The following is a 22,577-nucleotide window of genomic DNA, read 5'->3' on the forward strand; positions in this document are numbered from 1 at the left end:
CTCTTTCCGAGCACGGCGCTAGGAAATTCCCCCTGGGGAATTTCATAAGATCACAGATTTAGAGCTGGAAGGGACTGTATTGGCCATTCAATCCCGTCGCCCTCATTTTACGGATGAAGACACTGGGGCCCTGGGAGATTAAATGACTTGCCCAGAGTCACACTAGTGACCTGTCTCCCTTCATGGGAGTAAATGGAAAAGTCCGAAGTGGAACCCAGGTCTTCAGACAATACTTTTCGAGGGGGAAAAAGAAACTGACAGGTCCTGTCTGCATTTTCGGCTGTGTAAAAGCTTCCTCCGAATTTTATTAAGTTTTTAGCATCAAGAAGGCAAGTGTACCAACTCTAAAACTCTTGTGTGCTTAAAGAAAGAAGCCAGTGTTTCTGGGAAAGAAACCAAAAATGTTGTGGGAAAGAGAAGGGAGGCTTAAAGTATCCTGTCACAGTAATTAAGTACTGTATATCAGTGCCTTTCAGCAGAACTGACCAGTTTTGGTTTTTTGTTTTCCTTCTAGCTGCATAGTCAAGCTGAGGGCAATAAATTGAATACGAAGTCTAAGAGAGGTTCTTCCTCTCTCCTGAAAGGAGGCTACTCCTGAAGTTTATCAGCCGTTCCGTTGTCTAACTTGTCCAGAACATCTAGAAACATTGTCCCTACGCACACACACACACACACTCACTCACTCGCAGATACAGTGTATCTATATTTGAAATCCTGCTTTTGTTAGATTTTTATATGAAGCCGGTGACCTTCCAAATTTATTTGTCTCTATAGGAGGCATAGGGTAGGAATGTTGCATTTTTATTTGTACTCATGCCCCTCCCCTTAACAAAAATAAAAAGAAAGAAAGAAAGGAAAACTTGAACTTAAAAAAGTATTATCTACTTTTGCTTTGTCTTCATTTTCCATAACTGATTTGTTTGAAAATAATTTTAAAATCTGAATATGCAGAAAGGGCTATTCAGACACATTGCTTGATGAGTCTTTTGTCAAAGGTACCATAGCACAATGAAAAGAACAATGAACTTGAAATCAGATCAGTATCTGACTCTTCATTAACTTATGATCTTGGTCAAGTCATTCATCTGCTCAGCCTCAGTTGCTTTATCTGTAGATTATGATATCTGCATTGCTTCACAGGCTTGTTGTGAGAAGTAAATAATTTGTAGGAAAGTACTTATAACTTGAAAAGTATAAATGTAGCTTTTATTATTATAGTCCTTCTGAAGTAAAAAATTTTCAGTTTGGAGGAAATTAAATGCATCCAAGATGCTGAACGTTTTTATGGGGAAAAAAGGAATAAATTTCATTTGAAAATTAGATTTGTTTCCCAATATATCAAAGTAGACACTTTAAAAGTTCAGAAAATTATTTGTAACCTACAAGGCATAGCTTTTGCAAAATGAGGAAAGAAGAAAAAAGTCAATGTTACTTCTAACTGCAGTCTTCCTGGAATTAGTCAAAAAGCCAAATTCAGATGAGGTACTTCAGGGAGAAACCACAGCAATAAATTATGAAGAATGAACTGCGAGAAGGAGAAAGAGGAAGAGAAACCAAAAAAGGAAACAATTTGTTGGAACCACAGAAATCTAAAGCTAACTAGACAGGAAGTAAATGTTAAATAAAAGTATTAAGAAGAAGAAGTAATGGGGGAAAAAAACAAATATTAAAGTACTGCTACGACATCTCATGCCTTCCCTTTGCATTTTCAGTTTAGAATTGTATGTATACCATTTAATTTAAAAGTTTCCTGGAAACCATTAGAAGCTAACACATCTTGAGAAGTATAGTATATCTTATGACTAATGATTGCTATGATTGACTTCGAAGGAAAAGAAGGAATATGTTATTACATATATTCAGTCTCAGTCCCTTTTCTAGTTAAGCATGGTTTCCTAGTTATCTGTTCTTCACTCTAAAAATTCCCCTAAACTTTGTTCTTTTTCTGGTTTGTTTTTTCTTCACAGAAAAACAGAAATACTTCCCCTGTTTCACAAAAAAAAAAGTAAATTTTGCTCTTCTTTGGAGCATTCTAGTCCTTTCCACCAGTGAAGTATAGTATATCATCCAAAGAATCTGGGTTTTCTCTAGCTGTAAACTTCCAAGATCCCTCTGGTTCAACCGTGGTAAGACGCATAGCACAAGTATAGCACTTGTATCCACAAAGTCTCAAATGAACTAGAGAAGCATTCATGGAGAGGCTTGGACAAGAATCACATAAGATAAGAATAGTCAGTAAACATTTATAATGTACCTACTATGTGCCAAGCAGTGTACTAAGTAGTAGAGATACAAAGAAAGGCAAAAGACAATCCTACTTTCAAAGGATTTATGGTCTAATGAGGAGACAATATACAAACAAATACGTACAAACGGGCTATTTACAGGATAAATTAGAGATTATCAAGATAACAAGTATTAAAGGGGATTGGGAAAGGCTTCTTGTAGAAGATAGGATTTTAGCAGGTACTTAAAGAAAGCCAGGGAAGGTAAGAAAGAGGTAGAAATGAGGAGGGACAGAATTCTAGGCATAGGAAACAGCCAATGAAAAATCAGTCGGTATATAATGGAGTGTCTAGAGCAAGGAGCAGCATCCTTGCTATGCTCTTGGAGCACAGAGAGTCCATGGGGGTAAGGTGTAAAAAGATTGGAATGGGAGGGGGCAAGATGGAAAAAGCTTAGAATACCAAATGGAGGATTTTATATTTGACCCTAATACATAGGGTGATAGGGAATCATTGGATTTGATTGAAAAGGAGGTGACAGGATAAGAACTGAACTTTAAGATAATTTTGACAGCTGAGTAAAGGCTCTATCAATCAATAAAAGGCTAAGGTGGGAAGACAATTGTGACTTGGAACACAAGTGAGGTCTAGAGGGCCTACACTAGGGTAGTAGTGTCAGAGGAAAGAAAGGAGCATAAGTTAGAGATGCTAAGAAGGTAAAATCAACATGACATAGCAACAGATTAGATATGGGTAGGGGGAGGTGCAGAGGAAGGATGTCACGAGAAGTAAGAATTGAAGATGATGCCTAGTTTGCAAGCCTGATTGACTGAAAGGATGGTAACATTACTGTCAGGAACAGTATTGACAGTAATAAGGAAGTTTGAAAGAAGGGATAATTTGGAGAAAACAATGATGAGTTCCGATTTGTATATGTTAGGTTTAAGAAACACATTTCAACAACAATAACAACAACAACAAAAAAGAACCTGGGGTAACTAGGTGGCACAGTGGATAGAGTTCTACCCTTGGAGTCAGGAGGACCTGAGTTCAAATCCTTCCTCAGATCAAACACTTGACACTTACTAGCTGTGTGACGCTGGGCAAGTCATTTAACCCCAGTTGCCAAAAACAAACAAACAAACAAACACACATTTCAAGATGTCCAATAGGCAGTTAGAGATACGAGACTAGAAGTCAGCAGAGAGATTAGGGCTGGATAAGTAGATCTGAGAATCATCAGCATAAAGGTCACAACTGAATCCATGGGACCTGATGAAATCACTAAGGGAAATAGTATAGAGGGAGAAGAAAAAGAAGGTTCAGGACAGAGACCTGCGGGGCACCCATATTTTGTGGGAGTAAGTAAGGAAGGAAGGAACAGTCAGATAGGAGAATCAAGAGAAAGTAGTGTCACAAAAAATCTAGAGAAATGAAAATATCAGAGAGAAGAGGGTAATCCATAATGTAAAAGGCTGCAGAAAGATCAATAAGGATGAGGATGGAGAAAAGGCCAGTAGATTTGGCAATTAAGAAATCACTGGTAACTTTGGAGAGAGAAATTTCAGTGGAATGATTAGGTCAGAAACCAACTTTCCGAGTTAAGAGAGTGAGAGGAAAGAAAGTGGGGGTATCCATCATAGACTACCTTCTTCAGTTTAGTCATAAAAAGATGGAGAAATATGGGACAATAGCTAGTCGGGGTACAAAGATCAAGTAAGATTATTTTGAAGATTGAAGAGAGATGGGCAATTTTGTAGGCAGAAAGGAAGCAGTGAGTAGACGTGAAGAGATTGAAGGTAAGAGAGCAGGCATAATAAAAGGGGCAATCTGCTGAAGAAGATGAGAAGGAATGGGTGTTCATGGGTTAGGACTGATCCAAAAGGGGAACAGTCCTCCAAAAGAGAAATTCTTTTATTAATCCCATGAGTAATATGCTGTAATTATCCCTATAAAGTTTATAGAAGAAAAAGCAAAGCACAAGAAAAAAAGCTGATAGTAAGGATTTCATTTAAAAAAAAACTTGCAAGGTAGAACTTAGAGGTACTTTCTACATCTACAATGCTGTATTGTGATTACTGGAACTCAGTCATTTGCAAGTTCCTCAATCATTAACAAATATATCCACTATTCTGTACTTACTATGTCAAATTTACTGGCTCAGCAAGATTTTCACTAACAAAAATGTAATTAAAATAAGGTTCTAGTGAAGTCTCAGGTAACCAGAAAACTCACCAACCACAAGACATTTTCCAGATTCTTATAGTTAATTGAGATTCTACAGTCCCTCATAGGGACAGATTGCATAAATCCTTATCTACTAATTTACTGTCCCATGACCTGGCGGAAGTTACACAACCACACTAACTGGATCTACTACAAATCTGTGTTATCTAATCTCAACTGGGTCCCCATTGCTGCAGGGCTAATTCTTTTGTTTCTCCCTAATCAACTACTGAAATTCCCATGGAGCTATTGTAAACCACTTCTCTCTTCAAGCCACCTATCTTATAAGCAAAAGACCTTGTCACAGTTTACTGAGAAAATGAAGCCTTTTCACACCTCATATCCCTTCAACCTCAGTCCCCATGTCAGCCTCCTTTGTTCCAGTAGTCTCTGAGGAAGTAGCCCTTATTGCTAACTCCAACCCTTCTACTTGTGTCCTTTACCCCTTCCCCTCCCTTCTCTTCCTGGAATTTGCCCATTATAATCATTCCCTAGCTTTCTGATCTTCAATTCTTCCTCCACTCCTTCCTCCCTGTTGCCTCTAAACATGCCCAGATCTTCCCTATCTTAATTTATTTTAAATTAATAAGCTTTGCTTGATTCCACCATCATTTGAGCTGATGATGATGATGGTGATGATGATGAGAACTAGAGAGAGCCAAAGAGAGAGAATCTACCCTTTACAACCCAACTCCAAAGGAAAAAAATTATCTGTACTTGTCTCTTTTCCTTTCCTCCAGTTCATTTCTAAATCCCATAAAGTCTGGATGACTTTCTCCAAGATTACTAACCATCTTTTAAATGTTAATTCAAATGACCTTTTTTCAGCCCTTATTCTTCTTAACTTCCTTGTAACATTTGATATGGTTGACTACTCCCTCCTTTCTTCCTGGCTTTTCATGATACTGTTGTACCTTTTGTTTGCTCGGTTGTCATTCATGTCCTTCTCCCAAAGCCTGGGTGTACAACAGAATTCTAATCTAAATCCTCTCTTCTCTCTACAATCTGACTTGATGACTCCATCAAATTTGATTATCACCTATATGTAGATGACTCCCAAATTTACATATCCAGCCCCAGATAACCAAATGGATATCTCTACCTTGATGTCCCCTAAGTTATTTCAAATTCAATGTCAAAAATGGAGTAAATGATTTCTCCCTAAAACTACCCTTCTCCCACATACCCCTATTCCTGCTAAAGTTACTACCATCCTTCCAGAAACACAGGGCAGCAACACAACATCTCTCACATCTCTTCCCTTTTCTCTGCTCACGTTGAGACTCTCCTCACCTCTCACCTGGTTATTGAAATAATCTCTTAATTCATCTTCCTGCATTGAACCTCTCTACACTCCAAATCATCCTCCACAAAGCTGCCAAGTTGATATTCCTATAGCACAAGGTCTTACCATGTTACCCTTGTCGACATGGAGCATTAATAGCAACTATTGCCTCAAGGATAAAATATAGATGTAACAAATATAATAAATTCCTGTTAGGCATTTAAAACCATTTACAGACTAATTTCGTGTTATTCCTCCTCATGAACCTTATGTTTCGGCTAAACTGGCCTATTCACTGTTTCCTGTTCACTCTAGCCACCTTTCTCAACCCTCTCTCACCAGAACCACCTGGACTCTGCCTCTGAGGTCCCTGGGATGAGCTTCACCTTATCTTGCCTCAAACAGAACTCTCTTGTCACTTTTGGCCACGTCAATTTCCAGCCAATTTAGCACTCATTTTTGTAGCTCCTCTTTCAGTACTATTTTCCACTATTAGAATATAAACTTCTTGAAGGCAGGGAGAGTCTTATTTATATTACTTACATAAACACCCTAGTACTTAGTACAATGCCTGGCACATAATATATGTTTTACAAATGTTTTATCATTCATTCATCATTCATAACATTTCATCTACCACCTTGCACCTTTGCACTGGCTATTCCCTATGTTTGGAATATTCTTCCTCTGACTCTTATTACAATGATGATGATGGTAATTATGACAGTGATGGTGATGATCAAAACTAACATTTATATAGCACTTTAAGGTTTGCAAAGCATTTAATGTATATTACTTTATTGGATTCTCACAACAACCCTGAAAGGTAGGTACTTTATTACCCTCATTTTACAGATGAAGAAATCAAGGCTAAAAAAAAGTTAAGTTACTTGCCTAAGATCCCAAGTAATAAATGTCTGAGACAGGATTTGAACTCCGGTCTTCCTGACTCCAGCTCTAAGTCTCCATCCACTTGCTATGCCCAATTTATAACACCTTGTTAGAGTAACATAACCCCTAAAGTTAATGAAGTTGCCTCCTCCTAGGTTTTAGGAAGTTTATTTTAAATAAAAAGTTATGGGTTTGGTCACAATTTCTGAGCCCTCAGTTAAGAATCTCTGCCTCCCTTTAAGGCTTATGTCAGGTGCCACCTCCTACACAATACCTCTCTTCACCCATCCTACAAATTGTTGATGCCCTACCTGTCACCCAAATTATTAAAATTCATTTTGTGTATATAGAGTATGTAAACTGCACTAAGATTTTGGGGGTACTCTATATATACAAAATGAGATGAGCCTTGAAGGGAGATAGGGATTCCCAACTAGGGGTTCAGAATTATGGTGACTGAACTCATAACTTTTTGTTTAAAACAAACTTAAAATTTTAGCTATTAAAAGCTTAAAATTGCACAAAGACTTTTAGGACACCTTGTATTTAGTGCAATGGGGTCTGGTTCATGCACAAAATGTCTAAAATAGTATCTCCCCAAATGGAAACACCAGGGAACCTGCTTCTGAGAGAGTTATAGTAATAGGCAGTGAGGTGGTTCAGTGGACAGAGCACCAGACATAGAGTCAGCAGGACCTGAGTTCAAATATGACATCAGATACTAGTTATGTGACCCCTGGACAAGTCACCTAAGCTCTGCTTACCTCAGTTTCCTCATCTGTAAGATGAGGATAATAATAGCACCTGCCCCCCCTGGGGTTTGTTTTGAGGATCAAGTAAGATAATAATTGTAAAGTTATAACACAGTGCCTGGTACATAGTCAATGCTATATAAAATGTTAGTTATTATTATTATACATAGAGGTAATGGGTATATCTTAGGAAGTCTGTGGAACATGCATACACATCATATAACTGTTTTCAGACAGCTAACCACATGGTGAATTCCACTCTTTGATTGTCTGAATGTATTGAACAGGGGACATCTTCAAAAAAGACTGAGCTTAAGCCTAGTTCATCTTGCCTCATTCTCTTCATTTTCTCCCACTTGCCCTGTATTCTCCTTGTTCCCACTCTAAAGGATGTCACTTACCCCCCAGAGCTCTAATTCCCCTTCTCCATGGACAAGAAGAAACTAGAGCACTAAGTGCCAAATCTATGCAGATTATACCCATTATAAGGTCCCCATGTCCTTGAACATTGTGGGGGGGCAATGGAGTGCTAAGAAAGCTGATTAGTGACTAACAAATAGCCTACTTTGCTATTAATTTATTGAATTGTTACCTCACTGGTATTCTAGAAAAGTGATGTCAAACTCATATAGAAAGGAGCCATGTGGGCATCATATTGACACCACAAATTAATATTATGTTGAATTGTATTTTTATTTATTTTATTAAACATTTACCAATCACATTTTTCTTGGTGGGGCTGTCAGGGTTAAGTGACTTGCCCGGGGTCACACAGCTAGTAAGTGTCAAGTGTTAGAGGTTGGATTTGAACTCAGTTTCTCCTGACTCCAAGATTAGACCTCTATCCACTGTGCCACCTAGTTGCCCCTACCAATTACATTTTAATCTGGTTCTTACCTTACTGGTGCTCTGGAGATCAATACCTCTGTCCTAGATCACAGAGACAGCTGAAATTGCTTTATCTTATGCATAACTCTTTTTTGGAAAAGTTTGAGAGATTGTGAGGATCACAGAAAAATGTTTAGTCTTCCATCTTGTTAGTCATGTCATCCAGAAGTTGTCTCATTTTCATCAGCTGGCTCTGGTGGTTTGACTCCTTCACTAAAGTGTCAGGTGTGGAACAATATTATTAAGGGAGAAAGAAGCCTTGGGGTCTTCTCTCCACCAAGGCCCTGTGGCCTGAGAAATACAACCCAGTCCTTAGTGTATCCCCAAGGTATTTAAAATATTTCTAAAACAGTTCTTACTACAACTTTGAAGTAAATATCCATTTGTAAAAGCTAATTGATGTTAAGTGATTAAATGAAATGGGGGCTCTACTCACTGGCAGCTAACAAGGCGGGGAACGTAGGCCCAGTGCCATGGCAGGAGAGAAGAGACATCCCGCTTCCCCAACCAACTTAGGGTACAATAGAACCATGAGGGGCATATGTAGCCAGCTGGCTCTGGGATAGAAGAACAGAGAATATTCACTACATTTGTATTTAACAGTATACAAGGTGTATCCCTAAGTACAATGTAAACTACTGGAGGACAGAAAAGTATTTGTTTTTGTCTTTGTATTCATATCACTTAGCACAATGTCCTCTGCATAGGAGAGGCAGAATATCTGTTGAAATTACTTCAGTGTAAAGAGATAAAAAAAAAGTAAAACAAATGGAGTTAAACTAAACATCTAGAATTATCATAAACTCTATAAAACTTTTACATTATTATGCATCTTTATAAATTTATTGTCTGTGTAAACACAACATATATTGATAGCAAAAGACTCGAATAAAACTATTTGATTAAAATCATTGTTAAACATATCCCTCTGCGTGATGCTGTTAAAATAAAGAAAGAATTGGAGATATTTGGACTCCACTACTTAAAGGTAGCAATGTCTTGGAACAAGTCAGAAAAATGAGAAGCTATCATTAACCAGGAAGTGTTTTAATTAAACTGGAATTAGAGTTAAGCATTATCAGAAGGTTAATAATAAACATAGTCTTGAGAAGAACAAATCACTATTTGGAGTCACATCGGCAATCTCTAGGGTTTTTATTTCATACACTAACTGAACATGATATTTTCAATGGTTCACTAATATCTCATTTACCCTTTGAAAACTCTGAAATTAAATTCACTTTCAGGAGTGAATTTAATTTAGTTAGGTAGTTGACACTAAAAAACTAAAATCTTGGGAAGAAAGTTTTTAAAATATGGCTTACCTCTCAGAGATAAGATTATGGATCCAATGAAGTATGTGTTAAAGAAGAATTAATAATGTTAAAAAAACCTAAAGTTTAGTTACTCTGGTTTAGATGTAATATTTTTTTAAGAGGTGGGGGTTTTTTTTCGTGGCTTACATTTTTTAGGTTAAACATTTAAGGATCCTTTGATGGCTTTACTATTCAAAGGAGAGGATCTTACACTTCAAGTATGAACCCACTTTGTGAAATATGAAGACAATTAACTTCTTGGAGATTCTGAGTGAGTAGCTTTTTAATTCAATTGAACTCAGTTAATGTCCCTTCCACATACTTAATTTTATGAAGGGCAACATGCTATGCCCTGCCCAAGATACAAAGCTGATCATTGTCCATTCATTCAAAAGGTATACAATCCAGCAGGAGAAATAACACAAATGCATTCAGACAAGGTAGGATGCACTTTGAAGATAAAACATTGGTGGTTGAGTGTATAAATAAATGAAGGGTGCAAATTGCTATAGACTTCAGAAGGAGGGAGAGATCACACAGCTGAGTAGATCAGAAAAGGATACATGCAAGAAGTAACATTTGAGCTGGAACTTATTTTCTTTCTTTTCAATTAACAACAAAATCTGGTGTTTTTTTTTCTCCTCTGTCACCGGAAAAAAAATAGAAAAAAAAGACCTCGAAACAAGTATAAACATTTAGACAAAAGAAATTCCTACATTAGCCATGTCCAAAAAATGTCTCATCTTGTACCCTGATTTCATCATTCCGCCATCAGGAGATGGGCAATGTTTTAACATTGGTCTCTGACACCATTATTGGTCATTCCATTGATCAGAGTTCTTGTGTTTCAAAGTTGTTTGTCTTCACAGACTGTTGTTATTGTATAGATTGTTCTTCTGGAGGCAAAGAGGTGAAGATGTGCATGCTCCTTTGAGAGAACATAATAAGAAAAGACAGCAGAACACCAAGAAAAGACTTGATCAGATTTTGGGATGAATGAGTTCTCTAGCTTCATTTCAGAACAGAGTACCTGGAAGGGATTGCTAAATCTTTTCTCTAATTTTTATTCTCTTAAACACCTGTGTAGTCTCTTTAGTGGACTCTTTGTAGAGGCTTGAGTCCAGTTTGTTTCTGGCTCCGAATGATATAGACAGTCCAGGGAAATCACTTAGGGTATCATTGGGAAGATGGGAATCATTCTGGGAGGTGGGAGGTACAATGCTAAGATACCAACTCGAAGATGGGAAGTCCAACATCCTCTGGTCTCTTTGAAGCTGGAAGATCTTCCTCTGCTTGAGCTGGGGTGGGGAGTTGAAGAAGATCTGGATGATCTGGATGATTCTCCCTAAAGAGTTTCCTTTTTAGAGGAGTTCACTAGAACTCTATTCTCACTCTAATTTCTTGAAATTTCTCTCTTCTAAACTCGTTTGATAATTTATAGATGATTCCTGGGTTGTGGTCAAGTTTCCTCACCTTATTGTTCTCAGCACAATTCCTGTGAAAAATTCCAAAACTTTTTGAGCTTAGTATAAGTTCGTTGCATTGATTGAGTGAGATAGGTTCACACTTAGGACTAAAACACAATATGTGGGGTGGGGGAGGGGGAAGAGGGTTGGCAGCAAGAATGGAAAGGAATGATTAGTTCCAACCATAGGTATAATGATTGTGGTTATTTTAGGGTTGAACTGCTCATGGCTATGGTAGAAACATATGTGGTACAGGTAAATCATAGGAAATATTGTGTACATTTCCAGAAGATGTCACTGTGTCAGTTGGTCATAATTGTTTTTCTTTATTACTAGAAAAAGTTCTATGTCAAGAGGGAGTGTGTTTCAGGACATGATCATGATGAAAAATAAAAAAAATCAAAACGCAGAGGAAAAAGTGTTAGGAGCTCTAAAACTCAGCACAAACTGGTGATAACAAGGAAAACTAAAAATAACAAAACTTTTTGTTTTGTTTCAGTTTAAGCTATATTAGAAAAGAGAGGAACATCTAAGGATAAGATTACTTCTGAGAAAGCTCATGTTTTGCTTCTGTTTTCTGTGCCAAGAAGAATGATCTTTGGACTAGAAAGGCCTGAATAAAAGTGGCGAACAGGGAGATGAACCCAAAATAAATAGGGAGATAGAAAGAGATTACCTGGAGGAACTTGATGAGTTCAGATCATTAGGCCTGGATAAACCACATTCTAGAACAGTGCTTCTTAAACTGTGGGTCTCAACCCATATGGTCCCCATTTGGGTCCCCATTTGAGGACAGCAAAAGGTTTCTGAATATACAATAACCAAAAATTAATTAAAAATCAAACACAAAATAAAACCGTGGTGTTTCTGGCAGAGCTTGACCATGTTGCATTGAGCAACTTCACTGCACCCTTGGTTCTGAACACAAAGCACTTTGCACTGGGCATTCTCTCAGGCCATGCAACACCAACAAACACTGCTGAAACATGAAAGGGGGTCTCAAGTGGAAAAAGTTTAAGAAGCCCTGTCCTAGAGTACTGAAAAGAACTAACATGTTATTGCTGAGTCATCTTTGAAAAATTGAAGATTGAGTGGGAAAGGGACAAGTCTGGAGAGAGGGAAATGTTCCAACTTTCAAAAAGAATGGAGTTTTCACAAACTAGACTACCGAGCTTGATTTTAACTTCTCAAAAAAAAGTTCTAGAACATCTTATTAAAGAGATTTCTAGACATCTAGAAAAGAATGTGTCAACCACAAAGAATCTGTACAACTTTACCAAGAAGAAGTCATCCCAGACTATACACATGAACTTTTTCAACAGGACGACTGGGCTGGTAGAAAAGAAAAATGCTATAATAGGTGATTTACTAGATTTTAGTAAAGCCTGTGACAAAGTTCCTCATGGTGTACCATGTTGTGGGATGAAACGGAGAGGTGTGGGCTAGATAATAGTAGTCAGATCAATTTGGAATAAGTTGATTGATTGGACCTACAAAGCAATCATTATTGGCAGACTATCCTGCCAACTATGTCAAATTTAAGGGGACAAAAGTCTGCCCTAATTATGCCAATTATAGGGTGGCATACCCTTTTTTTTGAGAGGGGGAAGGGAAGGAAGGAGAGAGGGAAGGACCCATTGAGACAAGGACAGCTCTATGCCCCTTTTCAGCTTGAAGAAGCTAAAGAAGCTAAGACCTTCATCCCTTTTCCCCTTTCTTCCCTTTTCCCAAATGATTTTGGGTCCCAGCTGTTTGAGGGAGGAATAATGGAATCCTAATAAAGCTGCCCCCAGCCCCAACATTCTAACTTCCTTGTGGACCCTACTGAATAGCAAGCATGTCCTGATTGAACCACACAATCTGGCTTAACCATATGACAGACCCCCAGAATCAATATAGTCACTGCCCCTAGCTAGCCACTGAACCCGGATCCAATGCACATATTTGAATCGGTATGTCCTTGTACTCAACCAGAATCCCATCATCCTTTTAGGACCAAAATACCGAACTATCCAACGTCACCAAACAAGGACTACGATAGCTAGCCAATCAGAAAGCAGCATGACCAAGATGTTTGACCACTGATCCATAGAAGAGATTTTGATTTGAGTGAGGGAGGGCTGTGCAAAGTCACCAGTCTCATTTTTTCCTCCAGAGCCATCTGGGCCCAGTGACCAGATATCCATCAGTAGGACTGGAGATGACCCAGGATGCAGTGGGAGACCTTGGCCCTTTCAAGCTAAAGCCTTTCCAGGTCCTCACTTTGAGTGGTATATAATGTAATGTTGGTATGTGCCTAGTTTCTGCCATGCTGTTTTCCCAACAGTTTTTGTTAAATAGTGAGTTCTTATTCCAGAAGCTGAGTCTTTGGGTTTATCAAACAGTAGATTATTGTAGTCATTGGCTATTGTGTCTTGTGTACCTAACCTATTCCACTGATCCACCTCTATTTCTTAGCCTGTACCAAGTAGTTTTGATGATTGCTGCTTTATAATACAATTTAAGATCTGCTATGGCTAGGCCACCTTCCCTTACAATTCCTTTCATTAATCCCCTTGATATTCTGGACCTTTTGTTCTTCCAGATAAATCTTGTTATTATTTTTTCTAGAATACTTTTCTTTTTTTGGCAATCAGGATTAAGCAACTTGCCCAAGGTCACATAGCTAGTAAGTGTCTGAGGCCACATTTGAACTTAGGTCCTCCTGACTCTGGGGCCAGTGCTCTATTCACTGTACCACCTAGCTGCTAGAACTCACTATTTGACAAAAACTGTTGGGAAAAGTGGAAAAGAGTATGGCAGAAACTAGACATAGACCAACATCTTACATCATATACCAAAATAAAATCAAAATAGGTACACGATTTAGATTTAAAGGTTGATACTTATAAACAAACTGGGAGAGCAAGGAATAGCATACCTATTAGATTTATGGAGAACAGAAGAATTTATGACCAAACAAGAGAGAAAGTACATTATGAAATGCAAAAAGGATCATTTTGCTTATATTAAATTGAAAAGTTTTTGCACAAACAAAGCCAATGCAACCGATATTAGGAGGGAAGCAGAAAACTGGGGAAAAAATTTTACAACCAATGTCTCTGATAAGGGCCTCATTTCTAAGATATATAGAGAACTAAGTCAAATTTGTAAGGATACAATTCATTCCACAATCAATAAATGTTCAAAGGATATGAACAGGCAGTTTTCAGATGAAAAAATTAAAGCTATCTATAGTCATATGAAAAAATGCTCTAAATCACTATTAATTAGGAAAATGCAAATCGAAACATCTCTGAGGTACCACATCACACCTATCAGATTGGCTAAGATGACAAAACAGGAATATGATAAATGTTGGAGAAGATGTGGGAAAATTGGAACACTGAGGCATTGTTGGTGAAGTTGTGAAATGATCCAACCATTTTAGAGAGCAATTTGGAACTATGCCCAAAGGGCTATGAAAATGTGCATATCCTTTGACCCAGCAATAGCACTTTTAGTGCTATATCCCAAAGAGATCATAAAAATAGGGAAAGGACCCACATGTACAAAAATACTTATAGCAACTGTTTTTGTGGTGGCAAAGAACTAGAAATTAAGGGATGCCCACCAATTAGGGAATGGCTGAACAAGTTGTGGTATATGAATATAATGGAATACTATTGTGCTACAAGAAATGATGAACAAGTGGACTTCAGGAAAACCTAGTAAGACTTACATGGACTGATGCTGAGTCAAGTAAGCAGAACTAGGGAGAACATTGTATGCAGTAACAGCCACATTGTACATTGATTAACTTTGATAGACTTAGCTCTTCTCAGCAATGTAAGGATCGATGACATCTCCAAAAATTTCATGATGGAAAATGCTATCCACATCCAGAGAAAGAACTATGGAGTCTGAATACAGATTGGAGCATACTATTTGCTCTTTATTTTCTTCTGTTTTATTTTGTTTCTTCTTTCTTGTGGTTCTTCCTATTGGTTGTAGTTCTTCTTTACAATATGACTAATGTAGGAATGTAAATGTAGAGCCTATATCAGATTGTCTTGGGGAAGGAGGCAGGGAGGGAGGAGGAGAACATTTAAAATTCAAAAGCTTATGGAAGTGAATGTTGAAAACTAAAAATAAAGTAATTAATTAAAAGAAGGGGTTCCTCCCCTATTACCTAACCTTTAACAAGTCCCTCCTACCTTTTTAATATTAATAAATTCTCTAAACCTGGTAAGGTGTTGCTAGTATACTACCCATTCTGGGATCTGTTGCTTATATTTTGGTAATTAATATTTTATCAGTTGGTTGGTTAACAGAATAGATAACATGTTATCAAATTTTCAGCTCAATCCATCCACCAGCATTTATTGAGTGCCTTTTATGTACCAGTCCCTGTGTTGGGCAATGAGAAAACAAAGAAAAAAATTGTAACTTTATTCTAGAAGAAAATTTATTCTAACAAGAGAAACAACACACCCATATACATGCATATGAAAAAACACAAACACAGCAGATAAAACTTGGGTGGGGGAAGCAGCACTAGTTGTAGGAGGGACCAGGAAAGGCCTAACATAAAAGGTGGCACTTGAGCTGAGTCTTGAAGGAAACCAGAGATTCCAAGAGGGCATGCATTCTAGCACAATCTTTGCACCTAGTGGAAAGGCATAGATGTTAAAAGTGGTGAGCAAGAAAACCAGTGTTATGGGTGACCCCTATAGCTTCCTGTCTTAGGTCTTCTGGGGCCCATCTCTGAAATGCCAAGATAGCCCAATGTATGAAGTTTCAAATAGAAAACCTATGCCTCAGCTGTTTGGCTAAACCTATTTTTCCAGAATCCAAGATAGAAATGAATTCTCCCAAAGTCATTATGAAAACAAGCTTCTAAATGCCCTTAGTATGATATGATTTCAAACAGAAAGAAATATCTGTTTTAGAACAGTCTACATGATAGTTATATTATTTTTATAAAATGATTAAATAGTGCTTTTGTCTTTGCTATCCTTGCATTCCTTGAAGTGTCTCCAGGCTCTTGCTTCCTAAACTTATAGCCCTAGAGATCACAGTCACTCTACCAGAAAGAGAGACAACTCGGGGTTTAAACAGATATAGAAAAGAGAGATGTGTAGTCCCCTACTCAAGGTCATTGAATAACAGAGATACATGAGGGGAAATCTAATTGTCCCTCTAGAACTTCTGCCATCACATGGAATGATTGGTTAGTGTTGATGCTTAAATAGCTGCCAACAGTTGGGATAAGAGTTATTTATAGGCACAGAGAAATATATGGTTGCTTTTTTTTTTCATATAGAAGCTTTGCTATGGTGTGGTGAAAAATGACTAAAGTGGATTGGAAATGAAAGTCATTGAAACCAAGCTGGTTGAAGAACTGGGAGACCAAAGTATTAAAACTATCAATAGTGTGCATAGATAGGCAGAGCCAAGATGGCAATAAGGCAGGAACCTATCTGAATTCTTCCAAACTCACCTCCAAACAACTGCAAAATAATGCCTCAAAATGAATTCTGAAGCAGCAGAACCAGGAAAAAGATGTGGTGAAGCATTTTTCCATACCAAGACAACTTAGAAAGTTGGTAGAAAAGATATGTCTCACTTGGGTAAAAGGGGAGTTCAATACAGTGCAGCTAGTGTCTGAGCAAGCCAGTAACAGGTTGTATCCCAGCAAGCCAGCAGGATGCCTGGAGCCTCTGTGCAGACCAGCTGCAAGGCCTTGAACCCCCAGTGCAGCAGGTCAGCAGCCAAAATTTGAGCCCCTGGTGTAAGAAGCTTGGGTCAGTACCCCCTTGACTCCAGGATCAGAGACCAACTTTAAAAGTCACAAAATAGGATGTAAAGTGAACAAAAAAAAAACCATGATAAAAAACAGTTACTGTTACTGGCAACAAGGAAGGTCAAAACACAAACTCAGGAGAGGACAATAACATCTCAAAACAGCTACATGTGAAGCCTCAAAGAAAAATGTGAATTGGTCTCAGGCCCCAAAAGAAATCCTGGAAGAGATCAAAAAGGATTTTTAAAATTAAATAAGAAAGGTAGAAGAAAAATTAAGAAATGAGAGTGATGGAAGAGAATCATGAAAACAGAATCAATAGCTTGGTAAAGGAAACACAAAAAAGTGGAAAAGGATGTAAAAAAATTTCACTGAAGAAAAATCCTTAGAAAGTAGAATTGGGGCAGCTAAGTGGCACAGTGGATAGAGTACCGGCCCTAAAGTCAGGAGGACCCAAGTTCAAATCCAGCCTCTGACCAAACACTTGATACTTACTAGCTGTGTGACCCTGGGCAAAGTCACTTAACCCCAATTGCCAAAAAAAAAAAAAGGTAGAATTGGTTGGGCAGGTAGGTGGTACAATGGATAGAGCACTGGCCCTGGAGTCAGGAGAACCTAAGTTCAAATCTGGCCTCAGACCCTTGACAATAGCTATGTGATCCTAGGCAAGTCACTTAACCCCAATTGCCTCACCAAAAAAACAAAAAAAGATAGAATTGGCCAAATGGAAAGGGGGGTACAGAAACTAATTGAAGAAAATAATTTTTTTAAAATAAGAATTGGGCAAGTGGAAGCTAATGACTCCATGAGACATCAAGAATCAATTAAATATAATCAAAAAAATGAAATAATAGAAGCAAATGTGAAATATCTCATTGGAAAAACAACTGACTTGGAAAATGATTGAGAGATAATTTAAGAATGATTGGACTACCTAAAAGCCATGATTAAAAAAAAAAGAGGGGCTGAGCCAAGATGGTGGAGTGAAAGCAGTGACTTGCTTGAGCTCTCCCCCAAATCCCTCCAAATACTCATAAAAAATGGCTCTAAACATTCTGAAGCAGCAGAACCCACAAAAAGACAGAGTGAAACAAATTTCCAGCCCAAGACAACCTAGATGATTGATCAGAAAGGTGTATCGCACGGGGCTGGGAGCGCAGCGCAGCATGGGCGCGTAGGCCACAGCAAACCTGGAGCAGGCCTCAGAGGACTGAATTGCGGGCAGCTGTGGAGGTTTCCAGACTCCTCAATCCACTAATGCCAAAGACAGCTTAGAAGGCCAGTGGGAAAAGTCTGTTTCTGTCAGTGGTCAGAGAGGAAGGCGGGGTTTCAGCTCCATTCCCCAAGAGCGTGGCCCTGGGGGGGGGCAGCTGCTTCCCGAACTTCCGGCCCACAGACTGAGGTGGAACCCAGTGGCTGATCAGAGAAGAACTGCAGGGATCTCTTTGCCAGTGCTGAGGCTGGAATCTCTTGCTTTGCCTGTGTGTGGATCTGGGTCACAGTTCTGGGCGGCAGTGCTGGGGTGAGGAGGAGCGCTGGCGTGGTGGAGCTTGTAGTGGCTGTAGAGAGGAACCCCTCCTCACAGTTACGGGACAGAAAGGAATACCTGTGGTCACAGGCCAGGAAAGGAGTAAACACCTCGCCCCTTATCATACCACCTTGGAAGAACTGAAAATTTACAGGTCCCTACAAGTATCTCTGAAAACAGCTACAAAACCCCTGAAGCTTGGGACAGTACATCTCCACATTGGAAGCAGACTTTACCTTAACAAAGAGTTTAAAACTCAAGTAATTGGCTGGGATCATGAGCAAGCAGCGCAAAAAGAGTCAGACTATATTATCTTACTTTGGTGAAAGAAGATCAAAATACAACCAGAAGAAGACAAAAAGTCAAAGCTCCTACATCCAAAGCCTCCAAGAAAAATATGAATCAGTCCCAGGCCTTGGAAGAGCTCAAAAGGGATTTTGAGAAGCAAGTAAGAAGTAGAGGAAAAACTGGGAAGAGAAATGAGAGTGATGCAAGAAAATCATGAAAAACAAGTCAACAGCTTGCTAAAGGAGACCCAAAAAAATACTGAAGAAAATAACACCTTAAAAAATAGCCTAACCCAAATGGCAAAAGAGGTCCAAAAAGCCAATGAGGAGAAAAATGCCCTAAAAAGAAAAATTGGCCAAATGGAAAAGGAAGTCCAAAAGATTACTGAAGAAAATACTTCCTTAAAAATTAGAATAGAGCAATTGGAAGACAGTGACTTTATGAGAAATCAAGACACTGTAAAACAAATCCAAAAGAATGAAAAATTAGAAAACAATGTGAAATATCTCATTGGAAAAACAACTGACCTGGAAAATAGATCCAGGAGAGAGAATTTAAAAATTATTGGACTATCTGAAAGCCATGATCAAAAAAGAGCCTAGACATCATCTTTCAAGAAATTATCAAGGAAAACTGCCTGATATTTAGAACCAGAGGGCAAAATAGAAATTGAAAAATCCACAGATCTCCTCCTGAAAGAGATCCCCAAAGGAAAACTCCTAGGAATATTGTAGCCAAATTCCAGAGTTCCCAGGTCAAGGAGAAAATATTACAAGCTGCCAGAAGGAAACAATTCAAGTACTGTGGAAACACAATCAGGATAACACAAGATTTAGCAGCTTCTACATTAAAGGACCGCAGGCATGGAATATAATATTCCGGAGGGCAAAGAGATAGGATTACAACCAAGAATCACCTACCCAGCAAAACTGAGTATAATCCTTCAGGGGAAAAATGGTCATTCAGTGAAATAGAGGACTTTCAAGCATTCCTGATGAAAAGACCAGAGCTGAATAGAAAATTTGACTTTCAAATCCAGCATGGAGGTAAACAGGAAAGAGAAATCATAAGAGACTTATTAAGATTGAACTGTTTACATTCCTGCATGGAAAGATGATATTTGTAACTCATGAGAACTTTGTCAGTATTAGGGTAGTTGAAGGAAAAAAACTGTATGTAAGAATATATAGATAGATAGATAGAGGGGATAGGGTGAGTTGAAGATTAAGGGGTCATATCTGGAGAATAAAATTAAGGGATGAGAGAGGATGATACTCGGAAAAGAAAGGGAGAGGTAGAATGGGGTAAATTATCTCACAAAAAGAAAAAAACAGAAAAGTCTCTCACGGTGGAGGGGAAACAGGGGAAGGTGAGAGGGAATAAGGGAATCTTATTCTCATAGGATTTGGCTTAAGGAGAGGAATAACATACACATTCAATTGGGTATGGAAATCTGTCTTACCCTACAGGAAAATAGGGGGAGAAGGGGACAAGAGAGCAGGGGGGTGATAGAGAGGAGGGCAGATTGGGAAAGAGGGTAATCAGAAGCAAATACTTCTGAGGAGGGACAGGGTCAAAAGAAAGAATAGAATAAATGGGAGGGCAGGATAGGATTAAGGGAAATAGAGTTAGTTTTTCCACAACAGCTACTAGGAAGTGTTTTGCATAACTGCACATGTACAACCTATATTGAGTTGCTTGCCTTTTCAATGAGGGGGGTGGGGAGGGAGGAAGGGAGAAAATTTGGAACTCAAAGTTTTAAAAACATATGTTTTAAAAAAATATTTTCACATGCAACTGGGAAATAAGAAATACAGGAAATGGGGTACAGAAGTCTATCCTGCTCTACAGGAAAATAGAAGGGGAAGGGGATAAGAGAAGGGAGGGGGGAGAGATAGAAGAGAAGGCAGACCAGGGGAAGGGGTATTCAGAATGCATGCCATCTTGGGGTGGGGGGAGGGGTGAGAAATTTGGAACTCAAAAACTTGTGAAAGTGAATATTGAAAACTAAAAATAAATACATTTATATTAAAAAAAAAAAAGAAACCTGGGCATCATATTTCAAGAAATTATCGAGGAAAACTGCCCTGATATAGGGCAGCTAGGTGGTGCAGTGGATAGAGCTCTGGCCTTGAAGTCAGGAGGACATGAGTTCAAACCCAGTCTCAGACACATGACACTTACTAGCTGTGTGACCCTGGGCAAGTCACTTAACCCTGACTGCCTCACCAAAAAGCAAAACAAACAAACAAACAAAACCCTGCCCTGATATCCTAGAATCAGAGTATAAAATGGAAGTAGAAAGAATCTGCTGACCACCTTCTGAAAGAAATCCCAAAATAAAACTCCTAGGAATATTATAGCAAAGTTCCAGAGCTTTCAAGTCAAGGAGAAAATACTGCAAGCAGCCAGAAAGAAACAATTCAAATATTATAGAGCCACAGTCAGGATTACACAGGATTTAGCAGCTTCTATATTAAAGGATTGGAGGGCCTGGAATATAATACTCTGGAAAGCAAAGGAGCTAGGATTAAAAACCATGAATCACCTATCTAGCAAAACTGAGCATAATCCTACAGGAGGGGAAAATGGAAATTTAATGAAATAGAGGACTTCCAAGCATTACTGATAAAAAGAGCAGAGCTGAATAGTAGATTCAATTTTCAGATATAAGACTCAAGAGAAGTGTGAAAAGGTAAATAGGAAAGAGAAAACAAGGGATTCAATAAGGTTCAAATGTTTATATCCCTACTTGGGAAGATGATATTTGTAACTTTTGAGAACTTTATCACTATTAGGACAGCTGGCAGGGGTATACATAGACAGAAGTTACAGGTAAGTTGATTTTGATGGGATGATATTGAAAACAACAACAACAAAATTACAGAGTGAGAAAGAGAATTGCTCTGGGAGAAGAGGGAAGGGAGAGATGAAATAGGATGAATTATTTTGCATGAAGAGGCACAAAAGACCTATTACAGTGGAGGGAAGATGGAAAGGGGTGGCCATCGCATGAACCTTACTCTCATCAGAATTGGCTCAAAGAGGAAATAATATACACATTCACATGGACATAAAAATCTTTCTTACTCTATAGGGAGGTAGGAGGGTAAGGGGATAAGAGAAGGGAGGGAAGATTGGGGAAGGCAGTGGTCAAAAGCAAAGCACTGGTGAGGAGGGATAGTGTGAAAAAAAGAAAGGAGGATAAGCAGGTGGAAATAGGATGGAGGGAAATACACAGTTAGTAATCATCACTGTGAATGTGAATGGAATGAACTCAACCATTAAACAGAAGTAGATAGCAGAGTGGGTTAAAAACCAAAATCCTATAATATGTCATTTATAAAAAACACATTTGAAGCAGAGAGACACACACAGAATAAAGGTAAAATGATGGAGCAGAATATATTATACTTCAGCTGAAGTAAAAGTAAAACAGGGGTAGCAATCATGATCTCAGAGAAAGCAAAAGCAAAAATAGATCTAATTAAAAGAAATAAGGAAGAAAACCACATTTTGCTAAAAAAAAAAAGGTACCATAGACAATGAAGCAATATCAATTCTAAACATATGCACCAAATGATATAGCAACCAGATTTTTAAAGGAAAAGTTAAATGAATTACAGGAGGAAATTCACAGTAAAACTATGCTAGTGGGGGACCTCAACTTTCCCCTCTCAGAACTAGATAAATCTTACCAAAAAATAAACAAGGAAGAAGTTAAGGAGATAAGTAGAATTTTAGAAAAGTTGGATATGATAGACCTCTGGAGAAAATTGAGTGGGAAAAGAAAGGAATATACACTTTTTTCAGTGGTACATACACCTACCCAAAAATTGACTATGTATTAGGGCATAAAAACCTCACAGCCAAATACAGAAAATGCATTCTTTTTAGATCATAATGCAATAAAAATTACATCTAATA

The sequence above is a fragment of the Phascolarctos cinereus genome, unplaced genomic scaffold (assembly GCF_003287225.1).
Source record: "Phascolarctos cinereus isolate Bilbo 61053 unplaced genomic scaffold, phaCin_HiC Scaffold_5;HRSCAF=322, whole genome shotgun sequence".
In the NCBI taxonomy this organism is placed as follows: domain Eukaryota; kingdom Metazoa; phylum Chordata; class Mammalia; order Diprotodontia; family Phascolarctidae; genus Phascolarctos; species Phascolarctos cinereus.